Source organism: Mus caroli, unplaced genomic scaffold (assembly GCF_978045245.1).
Source record: "Mus caroli unplaced genomic scaffold, Mus_caroli_1 scaffold_19, whole genome shotgun sequence".
NCBI lineage: Eukaryota > Metazoa > Chordata > Mammalia > Rodentia > Muridae > Mus > Mus caroli.
This window is the reverse complement of record NW_028227274.1, coordinates 55098500-55125450: the sequence shown is the minus strand read 5'-3', so window position 1 is coordinate 55125450 and position 26951 is coordinate 55098500. Positions and strand designations below refer to the sequence as shown.

At 42.5% G+C, this 26951-nt stretch overlaps 1 protein-coding gene and 2 pseudogenes across 1 annotated transcript in view; 2 read left to right on the top strand and 1 right to left on the bottom strand.

Annotated features, from left to right (window-relative positions):
- Megf10 (multiple EGF like domains 10) overlaps positions 1 to 11221 on the bottom strand; it is a 156988-nt gene extending 145767 nt beyond the window's left edge. The window contains exon 1 of the mRNA XM_021150436.2: positions 10950 to 11221. The gene's annotated coding sequence lies outside the window, so the exon portion shown is untranslated. The remainder of the gene's footprint in view (positions 1 to 10949) is intronic.
- A 12955-nt stretch (positions 11222 to 24176) lies between these two features.
- LOC110285167 (DNA-directed RNA polymerases I, II, and III subunit RPABC4 pseudogene) lies at positions 24177 to 24423 on the top strand (annotated as a pseudogene).
- Positions 24424 to 25647: 1224 nt separating this feature from the next.
- Positions 25648 to 26280, top strand: LOC110284540 (large ribosomal subunit protein bL35m pseudogene; annotated as a pseudogene).
- The last annotated feature ends 671 nt before the right edge of the window (positions 26281 to 26951 follow it).

Below are 26951 nucleotides of genomic sequence, written 5' to 3'. Positions count from 1 at the left end.
TATGCCATGCTTCATTCCTTTCTGTGACTGGATAAAATTCCAGTGCATATTTACATGGTCTCTCATCCTCAGCTGATGGACATGTGAGTTGTGTCTATTCACCAAAATCATTTGGACTATTTTAACTAATGCTTCCATGAATATGTACTCACAAGTGCCTGCCTTATATTCATCATTACCTTAGAAGATTTAGCTCTGTACTAGGAACTGTACCAGCAGCTTTGCCTAGTCCTATAGTCAAGATAATGTTTCTTTTAGCAAAATACTATAATTAAACATATATGTTCATTAGTAAATTTTATCATTTTTATACTTCAGAATATTTTAAAACCCCTTATAGTTTGCATTTATATTGGAGACACTTTAAACTCTGTGCTAATTAGCAGAATCTGATTTAAGCGCTTGAATGCATCCCTCATTTGACGCATTAAGGAGGTCTAATTCCTGGATGGGTTCATTATTCTTCCTTGCTTTCAATGGACCTGCTTTGAATCACGATGAGAGTAGGTCCTGGATGCTTACTGGATGCTTGCCACTCCAGTGCACGCAACTGAGTTACACACTATGACCACACCACAGATCATCGACAGACTTCAAGGGCTTGCGGTTTGCTCAAAGTCACAACGTTTTAGGACTAGAGACTGAGTCTCAGACTAGGTTGTCACGTTTCATACAGTAAAGGCCAGGAGCAGATCAAGACCATCAAAATCTTGTCTTTTTATCCCACAACTATAATCACATGTTTACATAAATCAATATTTAACCTTTAACATCAATGTCCAAAATGAAGAATACAAAATCAAAACTCAGATCTCTCACAGATGGGATACCCATGTTCAAGTCAACGGCCCAAACTCTCCTTTAGAAAATATATCACTCATATTCTTTTTCCAGTTGAATCTATTATTTCATATTAAAAATACAGAGTTGGGTGTCCCACAAAGGCAATGACTCATGCTGGTACGATCAAGATGGCTCTACACTGATAGATGACAGAAAATAGGAGGACAGATTGCCATGGGACAAGAAGTGCTAACGGCTACACCACTCTGCACCATCCCATCCCAACCCCTAACACTGAGAAGTTTGACTAAGTCAGGTGAGACAGGTGAAAGACAAGAGTTGGAAACACACCTATCACTGTGTCCTGTTGTGGAAAACAGTAAGGTATGTGTGCACGTGAGTGTGTGTGCATGCCTCTGTCTGTGTCTCTGTGTGTGTGTGTGTGTGTGTGTGTGTGTGTGTGTGTGTGTATTCCAATATCAGAATTTAGGACAACAGTCATCTAATGAGTCAAAAAAATTACCAATGATCCACATGGTCTTTTCTTGGTTTTTTATGGCAGATTATTATGAATTAGAAGGTAAAGATAGGACAGCCTACTGTTTAGGCTATCTTGAGTATAGATTCTAAAAAATGGTATTCTGCTAACATGGTTGACCTCTCAGTACTGGATTTGCTGCCTAGCCAAACATAATATCTGGCTAAGCCCATTGATTTGAACCTTGACTCTTCCTGCTATGGAGGAGGGGGGAAGCCAGAGGGTTAACTCCTACACATTAAAGTTCTATCCTTCCGGCATAGCAAGATCCACATAATGGGGCAATGGAACTCCTAGAGTTTACCTCTTCCTATCATTAGCTAGGAATTAATTCCATAGTAAACATGGGGCTTTAGTATTTCAACTTTTCACCTCATATAGCAAAGTACACCAATGCAGGGGTAAACACATCAAAATGTAACTGCTCAAGGACTTCTGGCAAGCTGAATCCATCCATGTAAGCAGCATCTGATTGAACCCAAAGCCCTCTGTGGATAGAACATAGATTCTGATAGAAAACTAAGTCCCACAAGCATCCTGTGCCTGAGAGAGCGTAAGAATTAAACGTGCCACGTGGGGCATGGACAGCATCAAAAGGAATCACGAAGATAATGAAAAACTAAAACAAAAGACCTGGGTTAAGGAACAACAACAAAGAGACAACATGCAACTCCCCCATTGTTTTCAGCCAACACGTCACCTTTATGTGACTTCAAGTATAGTATAGTCGTCCTCCACCCTGAGTCCCAAGGAGAGAGACTCACTATTTCATTCATACAAACAGAGCCAATGAGCAAGCCATTCAATGACAATGAATTGAAAATTGATTAACTAATAAAGCTAGATTTTTAGCATGATCATTTTGCTCTGTGAGGCTCCCCCTTCACTGTTTCCTGCTTTAAAGGCATACATATCATTAGCAACACCAAAGCCCCATGTAGTAAAAGATAAACAAACTACGGGAGAGATGAGAGTGGAAAGTTAATGAAAATGAAGATACTTGCCTCTCCACAATCCACTTGTCTCTTCTTCTTTAATGGATTTGCAAGGATAATCTATAATCAATGTCCAAAAACAGACTTAATTAGGAGCCCTAAGTAGCCTGAAGTAAGCCATGTATTGCCCTCTCTAGAGTATCACTGTACTCAAGGCAGATGCTGCCAGCCACGAAACCTCTTATCTCAGAGGAGAAAGGATTCCTACTGGCCCAGGGCACCAGCTGCCTGAACACTTGATTCAAGTGTGTTCTCTGGAAGCCATTACACCCAGCAAGGCTTTCCTCCTCTGCTTCCCTCAGGTCAGTATTCTTTGTCTGATTGAAAAGAAAAATTAAGAAAGACTCACGAAGAATAGCTACCCACAAATATGCCCAGGAACTAGGAACAGAGTGTCCTTTTGAAAGAAACCCAGAGGCAAAGCCTGAATGAATGACATACTTTTCGTAAAGGGAGTAATCAAGCTAAAAGAACAATTCTGTTGGAAAGTTGGTGACCTTTGCAGAAGATGTGACCTTGGAATCTTCCTCTGGTTCAAAGAATGTGTCCAGTTGTTGTTCTCACAGTCAGATCTTTACAGGAAGTTTGTAACTCCATCAAGACCAGGGATCCTATTTGGGAGTTGGGAGTGAGGGACGGTTATCTACATAGCATCATAACTTCCCAAATATATTGGTAACTTTCTGGTGGATTTAATTATATTTTGAACTCAAAAAGTAACTCTCAAATGCAAGATCTCTGTTCAAACCTAGATTTGGATGGCAATGATTAACCCTTGGAGATATAACTAATGATCATTACTCAAGAAATCTTCCTCTGAGATATCAAGCCATACTGACGCTTAGGTTTGGGTGGTGGTAGTTGATGAACAACCCCAGGCTGGCCTAGAACTCACCATGGAACTAAAGATGCCCTTGAAGTCCTGATCCTCCTGACTCTACCTCCTGAGTGCTGAGATTGCAGACATGTGTCCCTATGCCCTATGCTAATAAGGACTGAGCCCAGGTCTTTGTTTGTGCAAGGCAAGCCTTCTACCAACCCACAGGCTTGATATCTGTCCTGATGAACCTGGAGAAAGAAGCTAAGAAATCTGTCTTTACCTATCATAGATGGAGATGTTTTAGGCTTATAAAATAAATAACAAAATTCTATTATCACGATAAGTCAATGAGACAATGGTAAAATAGTAATAATAATAATAATAATTATTTTTTTGGTCAAAAACACAGTGGAATTCCAACATCTTCATGTTTTCCCTGAGGTATGTCTGCAGCTTCAAACAGTAGATGAATGAGTCTTCCCCAGAATTACATTGCATTCCCAAAGCCTTCCTCCTACACATTTCTGCAAGTAGTTTAATGGGGAAGGCCTTGACCTCCTTTCTTTGTCTGTCTGATTTAAGTGTGTCTGCTTCCTTGGGGCTACCAAGCTCAATCGGACAGCCAGCGAGAGCCAAGTGGAACATCAGCCAACCCCCAAACAATGGGTGCCTTTCTCTGTTTGTCACATGAGCAGTGTTGTATTACAGCTATTGTTCCTCCAAGTCGGGAGGAAAGGCACAGCTTCTCACAGACCAGCTATTTTCCATGCCTACTCCGGCCACCACTAAAATTAAAAATCAAAAGAAAGAAATGAAATGTGCTATTTGAATGGGGCACTGTAACCCCAAACAAGAATTCTAGTGCAACCCTACACCATCTGCATCAGCCTGCCTTGCTGAGAATGCACATTCCCAGGTCCAGCACAAGTGTTTCCAACCTCACTGATGGTCTTTGCACATCTGTTTAAGGGATGAAGTAGAGGCAAGAAGGATACTGACTGGGCCTTACACTGAGTGCTATGCTGGGATTATAATCCTTAGTCTAGAAACCAAAGGGTGCAAAGACGAGGGCACTAAAGGATATGGGAAACGAACGGAGGTGCTTAAAAACAGAAATGGCTCTCCAGAAGACAACAGAGGTGTTAGTGGAAGGGGCAGGGCAGGAAGAGAAGAAGGGGGGTGCTAGAACATCCCATAGAGACCAAGAGCATCAACATCCCACAGAGACTGAGAACATCAGAAAGCAACAGACCAGGACAGCTTCTGATGGCAGAAGGAACCAAAGGAAACCAATGTCACTGTCACCAACAACACTGCAAGCAAACAAGCATGTCAGGCTGGGATGTAGCTCAGAGACAGAAGTGACCGTGACCATTTAGCATAACACATATATTGGGCTTGCTCTCCAGTTACACACACACACACACATTCACAGAAATTTAAAGATATTTTTTTCTAGTTTGTGTGTGGGTTTGTGTATCTGCTTGATGGAAATGTATCTCACCAACCTTTCAAAAATGTACAAAGATTTTATGTAATATTTTGTTTTAAATATTAAAGTATGAACTTCCCCCACAATCCCAAACTTTAAAAGTCAATTAACTTAAAGCCTTTTCCTTCATAGAGTGACATTTATGCTAGGTAAGTAGCTTCAGGCTGAGACAGCTGACACCATCATGTGGTAAAACAATCTTGAAACAGGTCAAGAGAACATCTAAATTCCACCCCTGATGACTCCAGAAAGCTCCAGCCCTGACCATCCCTTCCTGTGATCACCCTCTGCGGTGAAAAGGCTTAAGTTTTCCAATCATGCCTTCTTATGAGTGGGGAAGGACCTCTAAGACAAATTTTATTTGAATCTCAATAGGGTGCCCACATCTGGTCTCTATAACCAAATAATAGCAGTAACATATGAAGAAGGGTTCCTTTAAAACTCAGATAGTGATGTGAGGGACAGACAGAAACCGGTTCTGTGACTCCATAAATAGCTGTCATAAAAACTATTCTTAACTCCTTTAAGATGGTTCCTCAGTGCTCCTACTGCCGTGTGCTTGCTGGGATGGCCCTTCCTGAGGTGTCCTGCCCACACAAATCCTCACTTAGCAGACTGTTCCCCATCAGTACACCCAGCCATCTTCCTGGCATGAACCCGAAACCACTCTCAGATCTGCCAATTAAACCCTGACTACACCCAGGACCCACCTGGATGGATGGATAGATGGATGGATGGATAGATAGATAGATAGATAGATAGATAGATAGATAGAGTGTATATATACACATATAGAGAGAATATATAGTGTAGTTAGTGTGTGTGTATATATATATACATATATATATAGAGAGAGTATAGTGTATATATACATATAGCATATATCGTATATATGTGTGAATATGTATATATTTAATCTAGATTTTTTGAAAGATACTAACTCTTTCTTGGCAATTGTAATGTTTACTCTTACACATTATATAACTAATGAATAGATAGAGGAAAGAATAAAAACTTAAACCAATTAATTGTAAAATCCAAAGTCATGTGTTGTCATCAATTCCTCATCCAAAATAAAGTGTTTCTTAAAAAAATCCAAATATAGTGGTGATGACCTGGAACCCCAGTGCTAGGTAGACTAAGGCAGGAAGACCACTCAGATTTTGTCTAGTCTGGGCTACATGCTTAAACCAAGTCTCAGGACAAAACAAAACAAAACAAAAAACAAAACATTTTTTTAAAAATACACTTCTCAAGATTGTCAGTGGGGAAGCGTACTTAATTGTTTTTTTTTCCATTTTGGCTGATGGATTCATTTCCTAAATTTGAAACCAACATATTGTGGTTCTATTTTATTCCATGAAGAAAATGACTAGAATTGATGAATTTTGTTTTGTTTTGTTTTTTTATTTCTACCAGGAAATTGTTTAAGGCTGAAGGTATAGAGCGTAGTGGAAGGATGTGTGCTTAGCATGCCCAATAGCATGAGTTCAGTTTCCAGGACCTCTAAAGCAACTGTGTGTCTGAGACAAGATCTCATTATGTAGCCCTGGCTGCCTTGGAATTCACTATATAAACCAGGATGGACTCAAACTCAGAGATCTGCCTTTCTCTGTTTCTCGAGTGGTGAGGTTTAAGGTGTGTGCCACCATACCCAGCTCCAAGACTAACTGAAGGATGAGAAAGTATTCTGATTGGTAGAGTGCAAGAGGTTTTGAGTTTTATTACCAGCACCGTATGAACCAGTCGTGGTGGACCATGCCTGCAATCCCAGCTCTTGGAAGGTCGAGACAGGAGAATCAGAAGTTCAAAGTTGTCTTTAGCTACATAATGTGTTTGAGGTTAGCCTGAGCTACAGGAGACTCTGTCTGTCTCAAGATAACAAAACAACAACAGAATAAAACCGAGTATCTAGAAGATTTGTTAAAGACCCGTTGTACAAGGTACCATCTGCAGCTGCATTTTAGAACGAGCCATGTTTGCACAGTTCATCTGGGTTGGACATGATATTAATAACACAGTACTTGGTCACCCCCACAATGAGGCCTCCCTGGTCCACAGATCTGATGGTTTTAACAGATGCTAATATCCTGTACATGCACCTAGCAGGACAAGGCGTTCCACGGAAATTCTATTTCCCTTGTCTTACAAGTAGAGCCGGGGGTGGAGGGAGGAGGGCGTATGATTTATTGCTCTCTGAGTAGGAAATTGAGGTGGTCAGAATGCTTTACATAGTTTCTTTATCTGGGAGAATAAATCATTAAAAAATGAAATAGGAGAAAAATCAATAGGCATTAATAGTGTTAACTACAGGATATAGTGTTATAGTCACACTTCCAGACTGGCTCAGGGCGTGGCATTTATCATCAAAGGACAGACTCATGGCCGCTGGCAGTTGTGCAGATGAAGTTCAATGATATAAAACACCAGTGGTATGAATACTGCACTTCATTCATAGCATGAGCCATCCTTTAAGCTGCCTAAATTAGCCCTTCACAAAAAAAAAAAAGTATGTTTAAAAGTGATGGAGAATGATTATGGCAAAAGCTCATCTTCAGTGTTCAATACGGATAAGAGATGAACAAAAAATTTGGATTTCAGATTACAAGAGCAAACGAGTGTGTAATTGAGGCAATTCAAATACACAGGCAAAACATGAGGTGTGTCCCAAGACAAGAAAAAAAAATCATTTGGGGGAAAGAATTATAAAAAGATGAATCAACAGGATTAGATAAGTCTTGCATCAACTCTTAAAATAAGTTCTCAAAGTAAATGCCCGGCCCACGTCCTTGCAAACTGGGAGGTACTGCAGCACATTCTGGGGGCTATTCACAGCCCAGCAGCCTCAGGTTCCCGTGCTCACTCCTGGATGCTGCCATCTCCGACCCATGTTGAGACCCGCTTTCAGGAATGCGGCCATTGTAGGAAAGTAAGAAAGATGGTCCAGAGCGCGTTACCACACACGTGCCTAAGTGCCTAATGCACTAAAGAACATAGGGCAATGTTGGCTACTTTTATTGATAGTGGCATCTCCACTTCAGCACCAAGACACTGTTATTCGCAAACAGAAGCATGCAACAGTATAATTGCCTCTCTGTGTCATGTGTAACACCTCCTGTGATGTTGAACATGTAGCATGAATTCAGTGCTATGTGGTGTTTTGTAAGGCCCTGAGGATAGCCTAGAGTGTCTTCTTTCCTGCCTCTATCAACTTCACAGGTCATGTCTAGGTAAGTAGTAAATTCTATACTGACATCTCCACCACTCTTAATAGAGACACTTGTAATAGATACTTTCCATTCACTCACTCTTTCCCCACATTTTGGGGAGCATGTATTATATGGCTTTTCTATTCCATCTGTTTTGAGTGATGTCTTTCAATAACGAATGATGAGCTTGTCAACCTGCTGGGGACATTCAGATAACAATGTGACCAACCAGCTGTCCACAGAGGAGAAAGGCAACTCACATGACACCCACTGCCTATGAGAGAAATAGAAAGTTCAGAGGGAACATCCAATTTGAGCTATATCTTCAAAGATAAATGGATAGCAGGCATCTGCTTACACAGAAGATAGAGAAGGCCGGCCACAGGCATTTCCAGCAGAACGAGCCATCTACAGCTAGGCCATGGAAAGGAAAGGGTGCTGTGGATTCGGGGGACATAATGAGATCTACTGGGACTAGAAGGCTGGGAAGCAAGGACACAGAGAACTATGAGGAAATGATGCAAAGGTGGCCCCATGCCGGGCAGTACCGAGGCTGATTCCTGACCAGACTTATAGGACCCAGTATCCCTCCAACACTGACTTGGAGACTATTTTCAACAAGCCCCTGGGAAATGTTGATGGTTTCCTAGTGATCTGCCAAAGACTTAAGCAAGGAGATCCCATGATCAGATTTGTATTTTAAAAATGTCTCAACAGACTGAAGGAAAAGTGCTGAAGACATACCCACTACTGTGAAATGACCAGGTGACTCATTTGGCATCAGGACCACTGTGGAACTTTGTGATTGAACTCAACTTCACCCAAGACTTTCTACCTCTGAATCAAGGAGGGGGCATGGATGGACCATAGGAAACTGTTATTTGTTTAGGTAAAAAATGATCAAGTGTTGGTAATTTCTCATGGAAAAAAATCTTTTTTAAAAAATTTTCCTCCTTGCTTCTATGTACCGCAAAGCCTGAAAGTGGCTGATAAGCAGGCTTAGTGTATTTCCATTTTTATCCATCATTAGTTGGCCTGCAAAGATAGAAGTTCCATAATGCACCCCAAACAAGTGTTTAAAAACGGGAAAAGGGACCAAACACGGTCACCAGTGAACTAAGGCCACTAATGGAAAGGCTTTAGAACCAGGAGGCACCCCGAAGCTCTTCCCTACCCTATGCCCCCACCACACACACACACACACACACACACACACACACACACACTCACACACACACACACACACATTCACAAACACACACTCACACATCATCAAACTGATGTCAAAAGAGAGAAGCCTGTCTGAGATCACACTGAATAGTCTACTGAAATCCTCAGTGTTCTGGGTTTGTGTATCTTTAATCAGGTGCTGAGCTTTGTAGCTAAAGTATTTGGGATAGAGAGCTCCGGCCACATGAAGAAAGTGCTGGCACCATTAAAATGAGGCGAGACAGAGACGGTCATAAAGCAATGGCGCATACTCATCTTGCAAATGAAACCAAGGAAATTAGTACAAAGCCCACTGCCGTGTAAGAGACCCTTCATAAATGTACGATAAAGAAGCCATGCCAACGCAAAAGGTTTCTAAGAAGGGCAGAGGTTGTCACTCCTCTTGGCATCCAATTGGCACAGCCAATTGGCATCCAATCTTGAGTCTTTTTCAGATCCCAGCTCTGCCACACACACCTTCCTTACCACTGAAAGTACCCCAGAGAAAACACTGCAGAGAGAAACATTCCTGTCCTAGGTGGTAGGAAAGCCCGAAGGTGAACTCAGACTTCAGAGCCCTTCTCAGGAAAAGATAATAACAACAACAACAACAACAAGTAACCACACCTCTGTGTGGGGCTTGTTAGGGCTTCCCAAACATTAACTCCTTTGGCTCCAGAGTAAACACGATTATTTCATCCTGATTTTATAGACATACATCCAGGTGTGAAGCCACACCAAACCACACAACTACAAAGTATCAGAGTGGAATGCTGAGCCCAGAACACCAGACCCTGGGAGTTTACCAAAGGAATTCCTTGGCCTTGTAAACAAAACAAAAGCTCTGTGCTTGCGCACTGACTCCTTAGAACATGCCAGTCAGACTGGTGGGATTTCTGGGTAATGTCATGTGGCCTGATCTATTTAGCCATCGGGACCGAAGGTTTTTCATTTGAGAATATTGTATACAAAGTAAGTCCTGGCGTAAAGGATCAAGAATGGCATTCTCCGCCTTGGCACAGCATGGCTATTATTGGCCAAGAGCAGAAATAATGCCTCATTCAGGCCAATAAAATCCCAGGCTTTCATTGTTCCTTTAAAAACGTAGGGGTTCGTGTGAGGTTATGTGTGAAAGAAGCTGCGAGCATGGTTCCCCATATTTCTTTTATTCAGTAGGGCCATTCAGGAAAGTACTTCCAGAAAAAAAAAATAGAGAGACAAAATGTTTTCCCAAATGGGATGTTTAAAAAGTCCTGGCATGAAGAGGTTTAAAAGAAAAGGGCCAACAAGCATACGCTTTCCTTAAACAAGTAAATGCAGCTTTAAGATCGGCCCCTTTCAGCATTACACAGGGAATGAGGCATTCTGACAAGGACCCTATGGTTTGTGAACCTGCCTGTAACCCCCGCACCCCTAAAGGCAGGAAGAGAGGCATCACCTGCTGGCAAACACAAACTGAGTATCAAGAACTAAAGAAAGAAAAGTTTAGGAAACTAGTCAAGACCAGAGAGGACTACTAGACAGACCTCGGAGGAAGGCCCGGCGAAGCTGTATGATGATACCCCCCCACACACCGCCAAGGAAAATCTCTCTGCACCCACCAATGTCCCAATCAACGTGGAACAAACGCAGGCAAAGTAACACGGAAGGAGAAAATAAACAAAAACATCCATAACTGACATCTTCCCTGGCATTCCCTGCACAGCTTCAGATAACAAAACCAAACACAAACAATGACAACAAATCCCTTCGGAAGCAGATAGACCACCAGTACAACACATCCTTGTACCACTTCCGTGGGACCAAGTAATCCCAGTTAAGGGGAAACATTCCCTCTGGCCCCAAAGTGCTCCCCTAGAAGTCACCAAAGCCAAGGGCTTCCAGAGTTGAGTTTAACTCTTACCGGGTCCTGAAATGCTGTGATTGGCAGCGCAACCTGTTTTCCCCTGGTCTTCACCCACTCCAGCAAAATCTGTTCAAAATCTGTTCCCAACAGCGGCTGCTGGTTTCCAAGCAGAGTCCTGGGAGAAAGCAATGTTTGCGGGTCTTGTTTAAATTCTGGAGGTGGGGACGCGGGGGAGCAGGCCCGTCCCGGAGCCCCAGGTTCTCATGCACAGAGACTGAGTCCTGCTGCAAACTTGAACAAGCTTTTCCCTGTCTGGCTGGATATGCTAGAAGAAGAAGGCGGTAACCCGAGCCCGGCTGGGATGCGAGCAGTTGCCGCTGCTGCAGCTGCTGCCTCCAGGACAGTGGCCGGTGGGGGGGGTGGGGGGTGGGGGACACGTTTGGGGAGGGGAAGCGATGCTGCTGACTCGCGAACCCTCCAAATCTGCAAGCTCCTTCCGGGCCCGGACTCCTGGGACCCCCGTCAGTGACTGAGTCAAGAAGTTGGCAAACTTGGAGTCACCAGGGGGCTTGAGAGAGTGATAGAGTAGTGCTGTGCCCCACAGTGCCAGTGCTAACCCCTCCTCAAAGTATCCCAGGAGAAGAGTCTAGGCCCTCTACAAGGATTTGGGAGACAGGGCCAGCGTCCGCCAAGCAGCGCGTCCCTGGAGTGAGGGAACGCAAAAGTGGGATGGAGAAAGGATGGAGATCAGGCCAGGTCTCCACGAACCGAGCGGCAGCTAAGTGACTGGGAAAGTGGGAAGGAGGGAGGGAGGCGATTGAAGGGTGACCCGCCAGTCTTGTGGGGCGGGCACGGGGGACAGCTCCCCCGTCGCCGAACTCCCCGCGGGTCGCTGCCAGGCCGTCCGAAGTGATTTCTTGGGGAATAGCTCCCTCTGCCGACCGCCCAGGACGCCCGGGAGACCCGGGGATAGACTTGAGCACACCGGCTCCTCCACCTACTTTGCCCCTCCAGACTGAACATTGAGTCTCAACGACCTGGGAAGATACAAAACTTTCTAGTTCTCAGACAGTAGTTTCTTAATTCTGCTCACTTCCAAACAAACATGGAAGCAGGCAAGAGTAACAGTTTCAACACCGGATATCCAGACAATCCTCTCCTTCCTGGCTTCTCCTCTTTCTAGAAAATCCCCCCCCCACGTTTACAACTCTTATAACAAATTATCTTGGCAGATAATCTGGACTCCAAATTACAGTAAGTAAATAAATAGTGAATCGAAGGAACACTATTTCTGGAAGCAAAGTGAACATGTTTGAACCACACCTGCCCCTCATTATGTTTGCTCTTCCCTAGAATCACTAGAGAGGACAATTTATTGTGAGATGACTGGTTGCTTTGTCTGTCTGTCCATCCGGCTTTCTGGTTAGCTAGTTAAGTAGTATTAAGTATTAAGTATTACCCTCACTTATCTTGGGGATACCGCCTTTGCCCCGAGCACTACATATAGTTCGTGTAGGAAGGTTTTGTCCTTTTATTTCTTACTTACTATACTGGATAGGACACCCAGGGCACCACTGAATAAAAGCAGTCAGAGTTACAGGGGCAGGACTTGTACATACCTTAGGGCATGTTTCGTTGCTTTTCAACTGCTGTTTAAAAACAAAAACAAACAAACAAACACCATGGCCAAAGCAACTTATAAAAGAAAACATAAAATCTAGGGCTTCCTTGGTTTTAGAGATTGAGCCAATGACCATCACGGTAGGAAGATGGCAGCAGGCAGGCATGATGCTGTGATGATGGAGAAGTAGGTGAAAGCTTACATCTGATCCACAGGCAGAGAGAGTGAGAGGGAGAAGGGTATGGGGAGAGGGAGAGGGAGACATGAGGGAGGGGGAGGGGGAGGGGGAAGGGAAGGGGAAGGGGGAGGGAGAGGGAGAGCTTTTGAAACCTCCAAAAGTCCAAAGTCCATCCCAGTGACACCCACCTTCTCCACCAAGGCCACACACACCCCAATCCTTCCCAAATAGTTCCACCAATAAGGGAACAAACATCCAAACTCCGGGTCTGTAAGCGTCATTCTCATTCAAATGGCCACAGGTTAAACAGTCTCTTCCTGCTAAGTACTGAGTTTTAACCTTTAACCTTCGGAATACCTGCTGGAAGGTGAGGAAGTTCCCTTCTGTTCATAATTCACTAACAGCTCTTCCTTTGTTTGCCATGAGTGATTTCTGCGTTTTGACAAATACTTTTCTGTGTCAATTAGAATTATTACACAATTTTTCCCTTTTTCAACTAGTTGACAATATTAACTGTTTACTCTTTAGTTCCACTATCACTTTCATTAAAGCCTGTCTGGCCAATGTAAATTAAAGATTTATTTATGTACTTATTTATTTAAGTATGAGTACCCTGCAGCTGTCTTCAGACACACCAGAAGAGGGCAGCAGATCCCATGACAGATGATTGTGAACCACCATGTGGTTGCTGGGAATTGAACTCAGGAAGAACAGTCAGTGCTCTTAACTGCTGAGCCATCTCTCCAGAACTGATTATTTTGTTGTTGTTGTTGTTGTTGTTTAATATTTGCTAAAATTTTGTTCAAGATTACTAGCCATATTCAGCATAATACTACATAATGTTGTTTTTATACCTTGTACATACTGTTGTTAGAAGTTTATTTAAAAAAAAACTCTATTAGAAGGATTAGCCCTTAGTGTCTCTGATTTTTTTCCCTCTTGCTCATATATTTTCCCTCTTTTATCTTTGATTTCCCTCTTTCTTAGTAGCCTCACGCTATAGCTCAGGCTGGCCTGACACTGTGTAGCCCCAGGCTGGCCTCTGACTCTTGGTGATCTTCCTGTTTCAGACTACAGGCAGCTACGAAATGCTAAGGCCAAGAAAAATAGTTTTCCCCAGGGATAAGCCCCAAATTGCTTATCCAATACAAACTGATCAGCCCTGAAATTATATACACACAAGTAACATTAAACATACAGGGAAGGTTGGGTTTACATATTTTTGCATATATATATACAATTGTGTGTGTGTGTGTATATATATATATATATATATATATATATATATATATATATCAGTTAAAGAGATAGAGGTCATGAATTGGAGAAGGAGCAAGGGGAAGACATGGAAGTTGTTAGAGGGAGAAAAAGGAAAGCAGAAAATTATATAATTATATTTTAATGATATAATTATAATTACATTTCAAAAGTCAATTAAAAATTTAAAAAATAGGAAAGAGAATTGGAGAGTTTATATTTAGAAACATAGCATGAGATTAACGTGGCTTTGCCTGATAGGGCCCTAATCATGGGAAGAGGTGTGTGCATCATTATTTCTGTTTTACCGATAGAAAAATAAAGGCTCAGGGAGCAACTGACGTGGCCCTGATCACAAATGCCTGGCAGAAACATGTTGGACCCCAGGCCTGGCTTTCAAACCTACTCGTCTCCTGATTGCCACCATGGCTCTCCAAAGTTCACCCATGTGCTACCCTTAAACATCCTTCCCCAGGAGCATTTAAAATCCACTTTTTAGAGCCTAAGTCTTCTTCGACTCTTTACTCAGGAAATTTAGAAGCTCCAGGGTAAACACAGATTGACTCTTTCCCCCAAACCCAGACTCTGGCAGTGTTAGGGATGATCGTATCTTTAATCAATGGGGAGAACTGGTAACATGGAGTGCTTGGCCCATGAGTGTTCCCTTAAGCACTTCCTGTTAGCCTCTTTGTTCTTGCTCTAGTCGTTCTGCCCATTCTCATCCTAAAGATGGTGCTTGTCATTTTGTTTGTTTTTAAGACATCTCTTTTTAAAGGCATTGGAAAGAAACAGAAAGGATAAGACAGTGCATGAGAAAAATCGCATCTGTATAATGGGGCCTGGTTCTATTAGGGAGCTTTCTGTCCCCGTCATGGTAGCACGCCTCCACGGTGGTGAGTGAATCCTGGTATTCTTACAAAGAAGGGTGATAGTACCCCACCTAAATGTAGCTATTTCTTCTAACTCAGTGCTTTAAAAAAATAATAATGTGATCTGTGGCAAGAAGTGCATTTATCATCATAACCAAATTTGCAACTCCACATGTATATAATTAGAACCAATTTCATGAAACAATACTTACTCTATCATAATGTTCTGTGATATTTCTCTCCGCCAACGATTTTTGAATTTTAATATGCTTGTTAATCAACTAGCAACTTTGTGGAATAAGTGATTCCAATTCCGTATCTGGGGAGGGGCCTGCATTTATCAAACTCCTAGATAGATGCCTCTGTTCCGAGAACTGCATACTAAGTAGCAAAGTTCCAGTTTATTTCAAAACTCTCTTCCTTTGGTGAGTATTGAGTGTATCTGAACTGGCTGCTGTGTGTGTATCTGTGTGTGACGCCATGTTTTAGGTATCTCTGCATAGACAGCCTGCCTGTCTGGGATATTCTTGCAAAGGTGGACTTCTTGTATAGCAGCAGCATAATTGGAGATAGTTAAGAAGAAATGGGTTTTGTCTCCCGTAAACCAAGACCATAACAATGGCAGAGGGATGGTGAAGGGGCCTTCTTCACACTGATGTTCTTGTTCACATTGTTTGACATAACAAATCTATTACAATTTCAACCAAATAAACCTATGTATTCTGTGTAATGAGATCTCTCTCGAAAGGCATAGAGAAGATGGTTGCTGGTGTCTGCAACAGTGACATGTGTAGCAGGGAAAGAAAGCAAACAAACAATTCCTGTCCTGCCGTCTCCCTTAGTCTGCAATATGAATGCTTCCTGTGACAGTCAGGGTTCTTGTTTCTCAGTAACAGAGGCCAGCTCTGTCTGACTGAACGAAAACAAAACCAAGGGAGATGACTGAAGGATTCCAGAAGAGAAGGCAGCTGTGTGACAACGTTTGAAAATAAGCAAGGTTTCCTCTAGAGGACTAGAAAGAACCATCAAAGCCATGGTCTCGGAACAGAAATGGTCTGAGCCGTCTGCGCCTGCTGACATTAATGAACTTGAACCATTTCTTTCCTCTGTCCTCACTTCAAGCTTTCAAGATCAAAGTCACACGAGAGACAATTTATCTGGCTGAACTTAAGTTTCACGTTATATCCTGAACGTCCTGGGAAAACAATAACAACTCGATCCTTCAAACTTCTATAGTGCAGCAGATGCCTGTATTGGATTCCTTCAAGGGCACAGGCAAGAAGGGAGAGGAAAGGCTCCCAAAGAAAATAAGAGTACCCTTGAGAAGAGGAAATGAACATTGAGCCATCTGTAAATTACGCTGAACAAAGCTCTGACCTGTGACTGCTGAGCTGTGAATCAGCGGGGGCACTTGCTGTCAACATAGATAGAGAAGGCTGGGGAACTGGACTTTCTCGTTCTTTGGGAATTCCAGCTATCATCTCAGAGCCAAGGACAGCGAGTGGTCCTTTTACTAAAGAGTAGCTCAAAACACAACCCTTTCAGAGCTTAATAAAAGACATGAGAAAACCAGCCCTCTTAGTGCCTGCAAGCACTCCTACAAGAAAAAAAAAAAAACAACTAAGGAGTCCTAAAAGTTGTCAGCTATGTAGAAGTTGTCACTCACTTGAAGACTTTTCCTTTCCCAGGATGAGAAAGAGGGTGACTATTTCTTCTTTTCCTATGACAGGTAATGATGGAGGAGGGAAGAGAAGCCAGGGCAGAAGTGAGGGAGTGCAAGCAAGATGTGGCATCTCCAGCCAGGGACAGCTGCTCATGTAGAGAGTAACAGATCCTCCATCCACACATCTGAACAGGAGGAAAGCTGTTGGAAAGAGACAGGGTGATGTTTCCAATTCTACTGTTTGATAAGACAAGAGTCTGTGTTTCCTTAGAGGCAAGAATACACCATTGGAGATATCCAAGTGAAAGAAATCGTCTCTATCTATGAGAAGTACCTGGTAAAATAGGAGCAGGAGACCTGCAAAGATAGTGGCGCAGAAGGGCCTCAGGTTGGAGTGTACATCTAGATGCTCATAGGGCCTCCTGAAAACTCCTAGGCACTGTTCTTCAGATGCCACCACAGATGGGGCTCACCATCCAGTGTAGATCAAGCAGCCGATTCCAGTCCTCCCTCGGTCCTTCCTCCAGGCTACAGCACACTGAAAGAAACTAGGAAGGTGGACTTCAACAGAAGCAAGATGAGAAAGTCAGGAGAATCTAAGAAAAGATACACAGTTCCCTACAGCACAGCCACTGGTCAAACTTGGGCCAGCTGAGAGGAAGAGACACATGAAAATGAACAAGAGACAAGGTGCAAGCTCAACTAGTCTGGAGCTTGGGTCTTTCAACCATGTTTACCTAGTTCCTTCATTTGCTAGTTTAATTATTTATTTGTGTGTGTCTGTGTGCGTGTGTGTTCCTTACACACCCATGCCACATTTGCCACATCACACATGTGGAAGTCAAAAGACTTGACAGCCGATTCTCTTCCTCCTCTATGTGAATTTTACCCGCTGAGCTATCTCACCGGTCCTAATTTTTCCAACCCAGAAAGTGTTTAGAGGGCTTCCCATAATGGTATAAAAAGATGAAAAAATTAATAATTCCCTAACAAATCATGCCTGCAAGCAATGGTAAGAAATAAAAGATATGATGTTGGTATTCCACTGACTTCTGACTGTCCATGAAACTGGCTACCTAACAAATACAAGTGACTTTGAGAGACATAAATGAAAGGGAATTTATTTAAAGGCTCCAGGGCATGTAGAGTAATACCAGTCAGGCTGGCAGTCGGGTTAGGAAGGTGATCAGAAACACATTGAGGCTTTGCAGCAGAGAGAAAATCCATCCCTGGATCTAGTCTGAGGAAACCCTAACCCCTTACCCAATGGCAGGTGCCAGAGTTCCTTTTCCCAGCATTTCCAGTCGTAGACACTGACCCTAAGGCAATCACAATCTTCACGGAACTATCAAGAGGAATTCTCCACTGCCAGGATCTGAATTCAAAGCCTGTGATAGATATGCCTGGCTGGCTCAGCTTGTCATATCCCCAAAGCCATAGGGCAAAAGCAAGTGTCTGTCCTGTGTCGCTTCTTTTATAGAAGGACGGTCTTCCTCCCAGGATTCATAAAGAGAGTTGCTCTCAGCTGCACGGTACTTTGTGCAAAACAAGGAAAATGCATGTCTCTGTTGGCAAAGACAGTAGTCACTATCATGTCCACTCAATCCCCAAGACTTCTTTTTTGCCAGTGGTTACAGGCCACTGCCTAGGCTCAAAGGACAACGCATCCCTGGAGTATGGCTTCATGTCCCTCTCTGCTGGGATCGCAGGCTCAGTGCACACCAAACAGTGTATGCAGTGGCCCTGTTTATATGGTGAGCATTCTTATTTTTTTTCAAGTACAAATAACTGATGCAGCTGAGATAACAAATAGATCACAGAGGAGCACCTTGGGCTTCGAGGGAAACCCAGAGTCACACATGATGAGCTGGCGGCTTGATGACAACCAGGGGAGAAGTGCTATTATGAAGCCACAACCAGGAGCCTGGATTGGTGCCACATGCTTGTAATCTGAGCACTTAAAAGGTGGAAGTGCAGAAACTTGGATTCAGCTTGGGTTCTCTGACAAGAGATAGGCAGGGACAAAAGTTGAACTTTCACATGTATAACTGGCCTTTCATCAAGAGGTAGGTATACCCTGGAATCACGTGTGGTGTTTGGCTTTCGATGAATTACTGCAGCTATGGTGCTGACAAAGTATGGGTATGTCTGACGCAGAAATACTGGATCCTTCTGTGTGGGCCAGAAATGGAATCATTAGGTACCCAATTTCAGTCATCCCCATGGGATGTTCACTGGATGTGAAGTGTTCCTGGGGAAAGATGTAGTCAGATAAAGGGGGGGGGGGGCATTCCAGTAAGAAGCCATCTTTGGTCAGCATCCTTTGTAGAGGAGAATTGGGTGTCTTGGTTTGGTCCTGAAGAGTACTGTCATGTCCAGTCACTGCCAAGACATATCTGATGTCCCCTCCTGCCCTCTTCTCGATTTCTGCCTTAAACTCTGTAGTTTCTTGGCTTTGGTTCATATACACCTGGTTCATTCCCTCCTTTGAGCCCTTGCTGTTCTCTGGCTGTAACATGAAGCCTGCTGCCTGGTTTCCTCCACATCTTATTTATTGTGTTGGATTTCTGTTACTGTTTTCCACAGAAACCAGAAATCGATCAATACAAGGTTTGTTTTGGCCTTTGTTTTCTGGGGTTTGGGTCTACGGTCAGTTGGTTCTACTGTGTCTAGGCCTGTGATAAAGCAGAACATGGGGACAGGGATACCCATAGAACAGAGTTATTAGCTCCACGGCAGAGGAGAAGCAAAGAGAGACAGCTTGCTTTCTTGACAAAGCCATTCTCACAAACCTCTCCGGTTATCCATGGGTTGATCCATCACAAAGGCAGAGCCCTCCCCATGGAATCGCCTCCCAAAGATCCTATCTCTGAGGAAGGTAGCATTAAAGACCAAATCCTCATCATTTGTCTAAGGGGAGTCATTTAAGATCCACACCACAATGCCCATTTTCTCAGTGCTCCTTCCTATGTACAGCCAATCCTGCCTTTCCTGGCACATCCTCAATCTCTTCTGCACTCTATACTTTTTTCTTTCTTCCTTTCCTTTTGTTTCTTTTTCTCTTTCTTTCCTTTCTGTATCCATTTTCATCTTCTGGCACCCTACAAAATTTACCTATTCATTATGTGCACTGTTTGCTCTCTGTCTGGTCCTGGCTAGAACCTAAGTTTCCCAAGACTGAGGAACTGTGTCTCCTTTGTTCACTGATTCATCTCAGGCACCACGGAGATGCGTAAATGTGTGATAATTCTCAGATACGATGAACATATTTTAAGCAAAGGTTTTATAGCTCGGTAGAATGTTTTGATTTTCCATTTGGAAATTAAATTTTCTAAGGAAGAAACCACTTTTAAGTCCAGAGGCTTGAGAGAATGAATTTATTTAATTCACTTAATGCACAAACCACCAAGTGGTCCAAATGCGGCTCTCAGCAGAAGTAAGAGCATCTCTCCTGCTATAGCCATTACTTTGCTCCTGCTAGAAACACAAAGAAAGGGAAGTAGAACTGCAAATAAAGAATTAATTAATCAGTGCTCTGACTTTTCCCAAAATCCAAGGAAATTTACACCAACCCTCTTTGCTATTTACCTAGCATTATCCTCTGGGATATGAATATTATATCCTGTGAGTTCCTGCCTTCTGTTGGCACCATGTGTCCACACAAGTGTGAATGCTTTCTATGGGCACCATGTGTCCACACAGGTGAGGATGGACTGCCAGGAAAAGCCTTTCTTGGCACTTACCGTGCATTAATTCACTTCGGACCCTTCATGCTCTGGAATGCTATTCATTTTTAAAATGGCAAAAGGCTACTTTGCCAAAAAAAAAAAAAAAAGGCAGTGTTTTGCAGCCTTCTTCATAATAGACTAAGATAAGGATTAGTTTTGTTATGTGTATGCTGGGGTAAACAAGGGGATTGGAGCCTTGGCAAGGCTGCTCTGGTTGGCCAACCCTGCTCTGCAGCTTTGGGCAGCCCTGAGGCTGGCTGCCCTTCAACAGAGAAGCTCTGCTGGGTCAGATGATGTCAGAGGCCATTAATCCCTACCAACTAGTGGCTGGAACAGATCCTTTGATGACAAACAAGGCTCAGAGCCTCAACTGGTTCTCATCACCCAAAGTCTTACAAATATCTCTGCCTACAGAATATATGGTCCACACTTTAGACTTCAAGATAACAGTTATGTCCTTAAAATTAAACAGGAAGGCAGGGATGCGATACAGTGACACTTGACCAGTGTATACAAAGTCCTGGATTTGATCTTCACACTGAAAACAAAACAAAACAAACAAAAACATTGAAAATAAACATTTGAACACTGTTCACTTTTTCTTTGGATTTGTCTGCTGAGCTTGCTTCATAAATTCTTCTTACTTTCCATATTGCAGAGGCTGAAAGGCTCTGAAGTGTTTTCCCCCTCTGGTTCCCTAGCCAACCACATCCTGGTTGAATGTTAGGCTATATCCGACAGATAAATTCGCATGGCTTTTGAAAGGGTCAAGGGGGCAGCTAGCTTTCTCTGGCAGCAGTAGAAGGTATAGCCTGAGCCTCTTAAATGTGTCTCTGCAATGGCCTATGTCTTCCACCTTCCCATCCATCCTGGGACCACCAAGTTCCCTGAGAGGAGTCAAGTGTCTACATGGTCCCCACTCTGGGTCACAGACACTCTCAAGCTTTTGGAAATGGCATGCTGAAAAGTCAGGGGTAGACATGACTCACCTTCCTTCAGCCCCTTTTTATGAAAACTTCTGTTTGTTTTTGGTTCTGGTTCTGGTTCTGGTTCTGGTTTGGTATTCCTGTTTGAACTGTGACTGAAATATGTTCTTACATAGGAACTTCGATTCCTGTTACAAGAGAATTCTAGACATATAGCTTTAGCTCCCATTTCATGGTCACACATATGATGACCAGAGTTGAGTTCTCTTAACCCATGTTTATCCTTTAAGTAGGGTCTGATGATCCACATAGTGATGCCTGCTCAAGCCTCTGCATAGTCTCACCCTCAGTTCCTCCCTGTCTAACAAGACTGCAGGGCGATAGCTTCTGACCCGGGTGTTTCTTAGCCAGGGACACGTGAAAGAATATCAAGCTTTTAATTATCTGCTTTCATATTACAAAGAAATAAAACAAATACCCTATCTCCCCAGCATGTGTATAACCAGAAAGGGCCTGGTCTGAGCCTCCCAATGAAAACCAGGGGCTGATTTCTGGAAAGAAAAGAAAAGAAAAGAAGAGAAGAGAAGAGAAGAGAAGAGAAGAGAAGAGAAGAGAAGAGAAGAGAAGAGAAGAGAAGAGAAGAGAAGAGAAGAGAAGAGAAAAGAAGCCAGTGAGTGAATTCAAAGGATCAAACTGAAAATATCCACTACTGCCTAACTACTTAAGAGAAGAGTAAGCTAGGTGTGGGGTACACCCTTCAATCTCAGCACTGGAGGCTGTGTCAGGAGGATCATGAGTCCCCTGCCAGCCCAGGACACCGGATGCTGTGCCTCAAAATAGAGTCAGTTAAATTAGAAAGAAAATATAACTGATCATGATCTCATGCATTAACACCAAAACAAAGTTCAAACAGAAGGAAGACTTACGTAGTGAAAGCAATAACCCATTCAAAATACAGGAAGAGGGCATGGATGATGATGGGCCAGCGGTCAAGAGCAAGGGCATGGACGATGGACCAGCGGTCAGAGCACTTGCTATCCATGCAGAGGACCAGAGTTTGGCTCTCAGCATTCACACTGTGCTACTCACAGAGCTCCAAGGGATCTGGTGTCTTTACCTGGCCTCTGAGGGCATCTGGATTCACACGCACATCCTTGCACACTGACACACAGACACATAATTAACAATAATGTATCGTTTTCAAAAATACTTGAAGGTAATCTCGGTGACTATTTTTTTTAAATCTTTATTTGAGAAAACATTTTCTAAGTGTGATAGTGGAGTCAAACTCATGTTTTAAAAACACGAGTTCTTCAAAAATATCCTTGCAGTTGAATAGTTCCAACACGAGATTTAGAAACAACAGGACCTAGCTAGCACTTAGACCCACCCAACACTTACCTTGGATCACTTTACTTCTCTCTAGACCTCCTACTCTATACTTCCAAATTGAATCCGAAACATCATAAATATATCACACCTAAATGCTTCAGTGTCGATCTCCAGAAATTGGAAGATTCTCCTACAGTGCCACCATTCTATCTTTATCACAGCTAAATAAACTGGCGACTCCGTGGCACCATATGATTATCTGGTGCAATTTCAGATTTCCTCTCTGAGACAAATTTAGGTATCTGGTCTAGTTTCGTGTCTGTTGCTGTGATAAAGTATCCTGACGAAAAGCAGTATAGCAGGGAAAGGGTTAATTTCAGGGGTTAATAACAGGTTCCTGGTTATGGTCCATCATTGCAGAGAAACCACAGAGGCAGGCCCTTGGGAAAGTTGGTTGTACTACATTCACAATCAAGAACCCAGAGAAAGGGATGCGCTCACGCTGCCTGCTTCTTGTTGTAGCCATCGGCTAGCTGTCTGCCCTCTTGTATAACTTGTGTCAGGTTGACATAAAACTAGCCAACACGTGTAAACTTATAAAGGTGCCACCCTCATTTAGGGTGAGTCTTCCTACCCAAAATGAACAAGCAAGACAAACCCCAATAGACATGTCCACAGACCAGTCTGTTCCAGACAATTCTTCAACTGAGGCTCTCTTCTCTGACGGTTCTAGGTTGGAGTGAGTTAACAAACACTAGCCAGCAAGCGCGGTGCATCTACTTTGATTGGGGTCAAGCATTACACTTGGTGTTAGTTCTCTTTGTGTCTTAATTGGGCTTACTATTGCTGGGATGAAACACCACGATTAAAAGCAATTAGGGAAGAAAAGGAGTCTATTTCGCTCACATTTTATATAATAGTTCATCATCAAAAGCAGTGAAAGTAGTAACTTAAGCAGGGCAAGAGTCTGGAGGCAGGAGCTGATGCAGAGGCCATGGAGGAGTGCTGCTTACTGGCTTGCTCCTCATGGCTTGTTCAGCTTGCTTGTTTGTAGAAGCCAGGACCACCAGCCAAGGGATGACACCACCCACAAAGGCCTGAGCCCTCCCCCAACAATCACTAATTAATAAAATGCCCAATAGCTAGATCATTTTTATTAGACATTTTCTTCATTTATATTTTAAATGCTATCCCAAAAGTCCCCTATACCCTCCCCCTCCCCGCCCTTCTCCCCTACCCACCCACTCCCACTTCTTGGCCCTGGCTTTCCCCTGTACTGAGGCATATAAAATTTGCTAGACCAAGGGGCCTCTCTTCCCAATGATGGCCAATTAGGCCATCTTCTGATACATATGCAGCTAGAGACACGAGTTCTGGGGTTACTGATTAGTTCAAATTGTTGTTCCACCTATAGGGTTGCAGACCCCTTCAGCTCCTTGGGTACTTTCTCTAGCTCCTACATTGGGGGCCCTGTGTTCCATCCTATAGATGACTGTGAGCATCCACTTCTGTATTTGCCAGGCACTGGCAAAGCCTCACAGGAGACAGCTATGTCAGGGTCCTTTCAGCAAAATCTTGCTGGTGTATGCAATAGTTTCTGCGTTTGGTGGCTGATTATGGGATGGACCCCCGGGTAGGGCAGTCTCTGGATGGTCCATCCTTTTGTCTTAGCTCCAAACTTTGTCTCTGCAAAGAGAAGAGACGCTTCTTCCAGCTGTGGAGGCACTAACAATGGACGCTCAGAAAGATGTTCAACCACCAAAGCCGCAGCCAATGATATATATTTGTGGAGAGTGTCACACCGAAAATGAGATAAAGTCCAGGGATCCAATCAGATGCAGACAATGTGGGTACAGAATAATGTACAAGAAAAGAACTAAAAGATCGGTGGTTTTTGATGCTCGATGAAATGGGGGAGTTCAGAAGTGTCTTCATTCATACATTTGCCTCATTGACGTTTCTCCTTAATGTATAGCATTTCGTTTAGTTTACTTAATGACTACAACTGTATGCCTATGATTTCATTTAGAAATACAATTGTATTTTAATACTTTGTATAAAGGAAATTTTGGTTCAATATATGGCTTAATTTATTATTGTTCTTGTAATTCCTCACACAGTAAAAATTAAAAGTGTTTCCCCAAATCAAAAAAAAAAAATGCCAGTAGCTAGATCTTATAGAGACATTTTCCCAGTTGAGGTTCTTTCCTTTCAGATAACTCTAGCTTGTGTTGGGTTGACATAAAACTAGCCTGCCACCTTTTTCGTCCATGACACTGGCTTTTCTAAGTGCAGCATAGTCCATGGTTCTCCACCTGTGGGTCAAGACCCCTTTGGGATCATATCAGATATCCTGCATATCAGATGTTAATAACAGTAGGAAAATGACAGTTGTGAAGTAATAACAAAATAATTGTATGGTTGAGGTTGACCACAACATGAGGAACTGTATTAAACGATTGCAGCATTATAGGAAGGTTGAGAACCAATGTTTTAGAAAATGTTACATTCTGGATTGGTTGTGTTCTGTTATTTTGTTCTGTTATTTTGCATGATCAAAGATTTCTGGATAATTCTTTGGAAAGCAAATACTTGGGGCGGGCATCCAGAGAAATCCAAGGGGTGTTCTGTAAGGACGGAAGGGTTTTATACCTTTCTTAGCACATGGTCAATTGGTATTTGAAGTGTAGCTTGTGCAACTGAGGAACTGAATTTAATTTAGTTTTAATTACTTTAATTTTTAATCTTAAGTAACTGCATGCAGCAGTGTTAATTGAATCATTCATGTAATGTAAAGGGGAATATAAAATAGCAAAGGAAGGAGTCACATTATCCCTATTTGGAGAGAGCATGGTCCCGTATTTCAAAGTCCCTGAAGACTTTGCCAGGAAACCTTTATATTTGAAAAACATTTCCAGCAAAATATCAGAACACAAAATATAACATATTTAAAAATCAATATCTTTCCTATATACAACAGCAAGCATGCCACAAAAATTTAAGAAAATATCCTAATCCTAATAGCTTCACAGAGAGTAATGAAATGACTAATAAACCTAACCAAAAGAAAGAAAGAAAGAAAGAAAGAAAGAAAGAAAGAAAGAAAGAAAGAAAGAAAGACAGACAGACCTCTACAATTAATACTAAACCACCAGGTTGCAAGGTGGCACATGAAAGCTCTGTCTTTATGGGTACAGTGAGAGCTGCTTCAGAAATATTATGTCCCCTGAATGTCTTAGCATCTTCAACCTGTAGGAACCATGCCAAAAAATGCCTGTCTTAATTCTTCACTGTGTACCATTCAGTTTAGACATATTCAGACATCAGTTGCTTCCTCTGCTCTAAGACTTGTCACACCTGTCAAACACCTGGCATGTGGGCATAGTGCAACAGTCAGTCCTTAATAGAATATTGGTTCCCAGTGTCCTGGGGCCACCAGTCAGAACTCTAACATCCTGAAACACACGGAAGGCAAGAGAAAGACAGTAAGAGTGGTCGTGAAATGCTTCCTTTGATTTCACCCTGGCTTTTGACTAAGGAGAAATTCTGGCTAGAAGAAAAAATATGGGAAAAGTCAACTGTAAGAAAGAAGCTCTTGAGGAAATTTGGACCCTGCAACAAGACCCAGAGTAAACTCCCATATAAAATGATGATGTCTTTCTGGAAGAGCTGCAACTGGTACACTGGTGATCCTTACCAGATGCACCATGATTGTACAAGCCTGCCAGTATGGTTCAGCGCTTTCATTGGTTCCCAACTATGGAATGTGGATCTTTGTGAACATGATGCCCTACAAGAAGTGAGTATGCTTTAAACTGTAAACTGTACCAACTGACAGGCAAGCATAGAATACCACCATTGTGCTTTAATAGCCAATGAATTAAACATTTCCAGATAGGTCATGGATCAAAAAAAAAAATTAAACTACCAAGAAAAGGAGCAAAAAAGAAAATTAAACAATGGAAAAAGCATCCATGCTTACAGACTAGAAGAATAGTGTGAAAATTGCTGTAGTGTGGAAAGTTATCTATAGATTCAAATGCAATCTCCATCAAAACTCCAATGGCATTCTTTACAGAGCTAGAAAAAAATATTCTAAAGCTCACATGAAAACATGAAAGACACCAAATACACAAAGGAATCTTAAGGAAAAAATAATGCTTGAAACACCACAATACCTGACCTTAAACTATAGTATAAAGCCATAGTGATACTTCAGGTGCCATGTGCGGTACTGTCACAAAAAGAGACACATTGATCAAAGGAAAAGAAGAAAAGACCAAGAAATAAACTGACAAAGTTTCAGCCACATAATTGTAAAAATTATACATTGGGGGAAAAAAGACACCGTCTTCAACAAATGGGAATGGGAAAACTGTATGTGTAGCTGTAGAAAAATAAAACTTGATCCCCATGTCTTATCCCACACAAAAATGGATTGAATACTTTCATAATCAAGACCTGAAATGTTAAAACTGCTAGAGC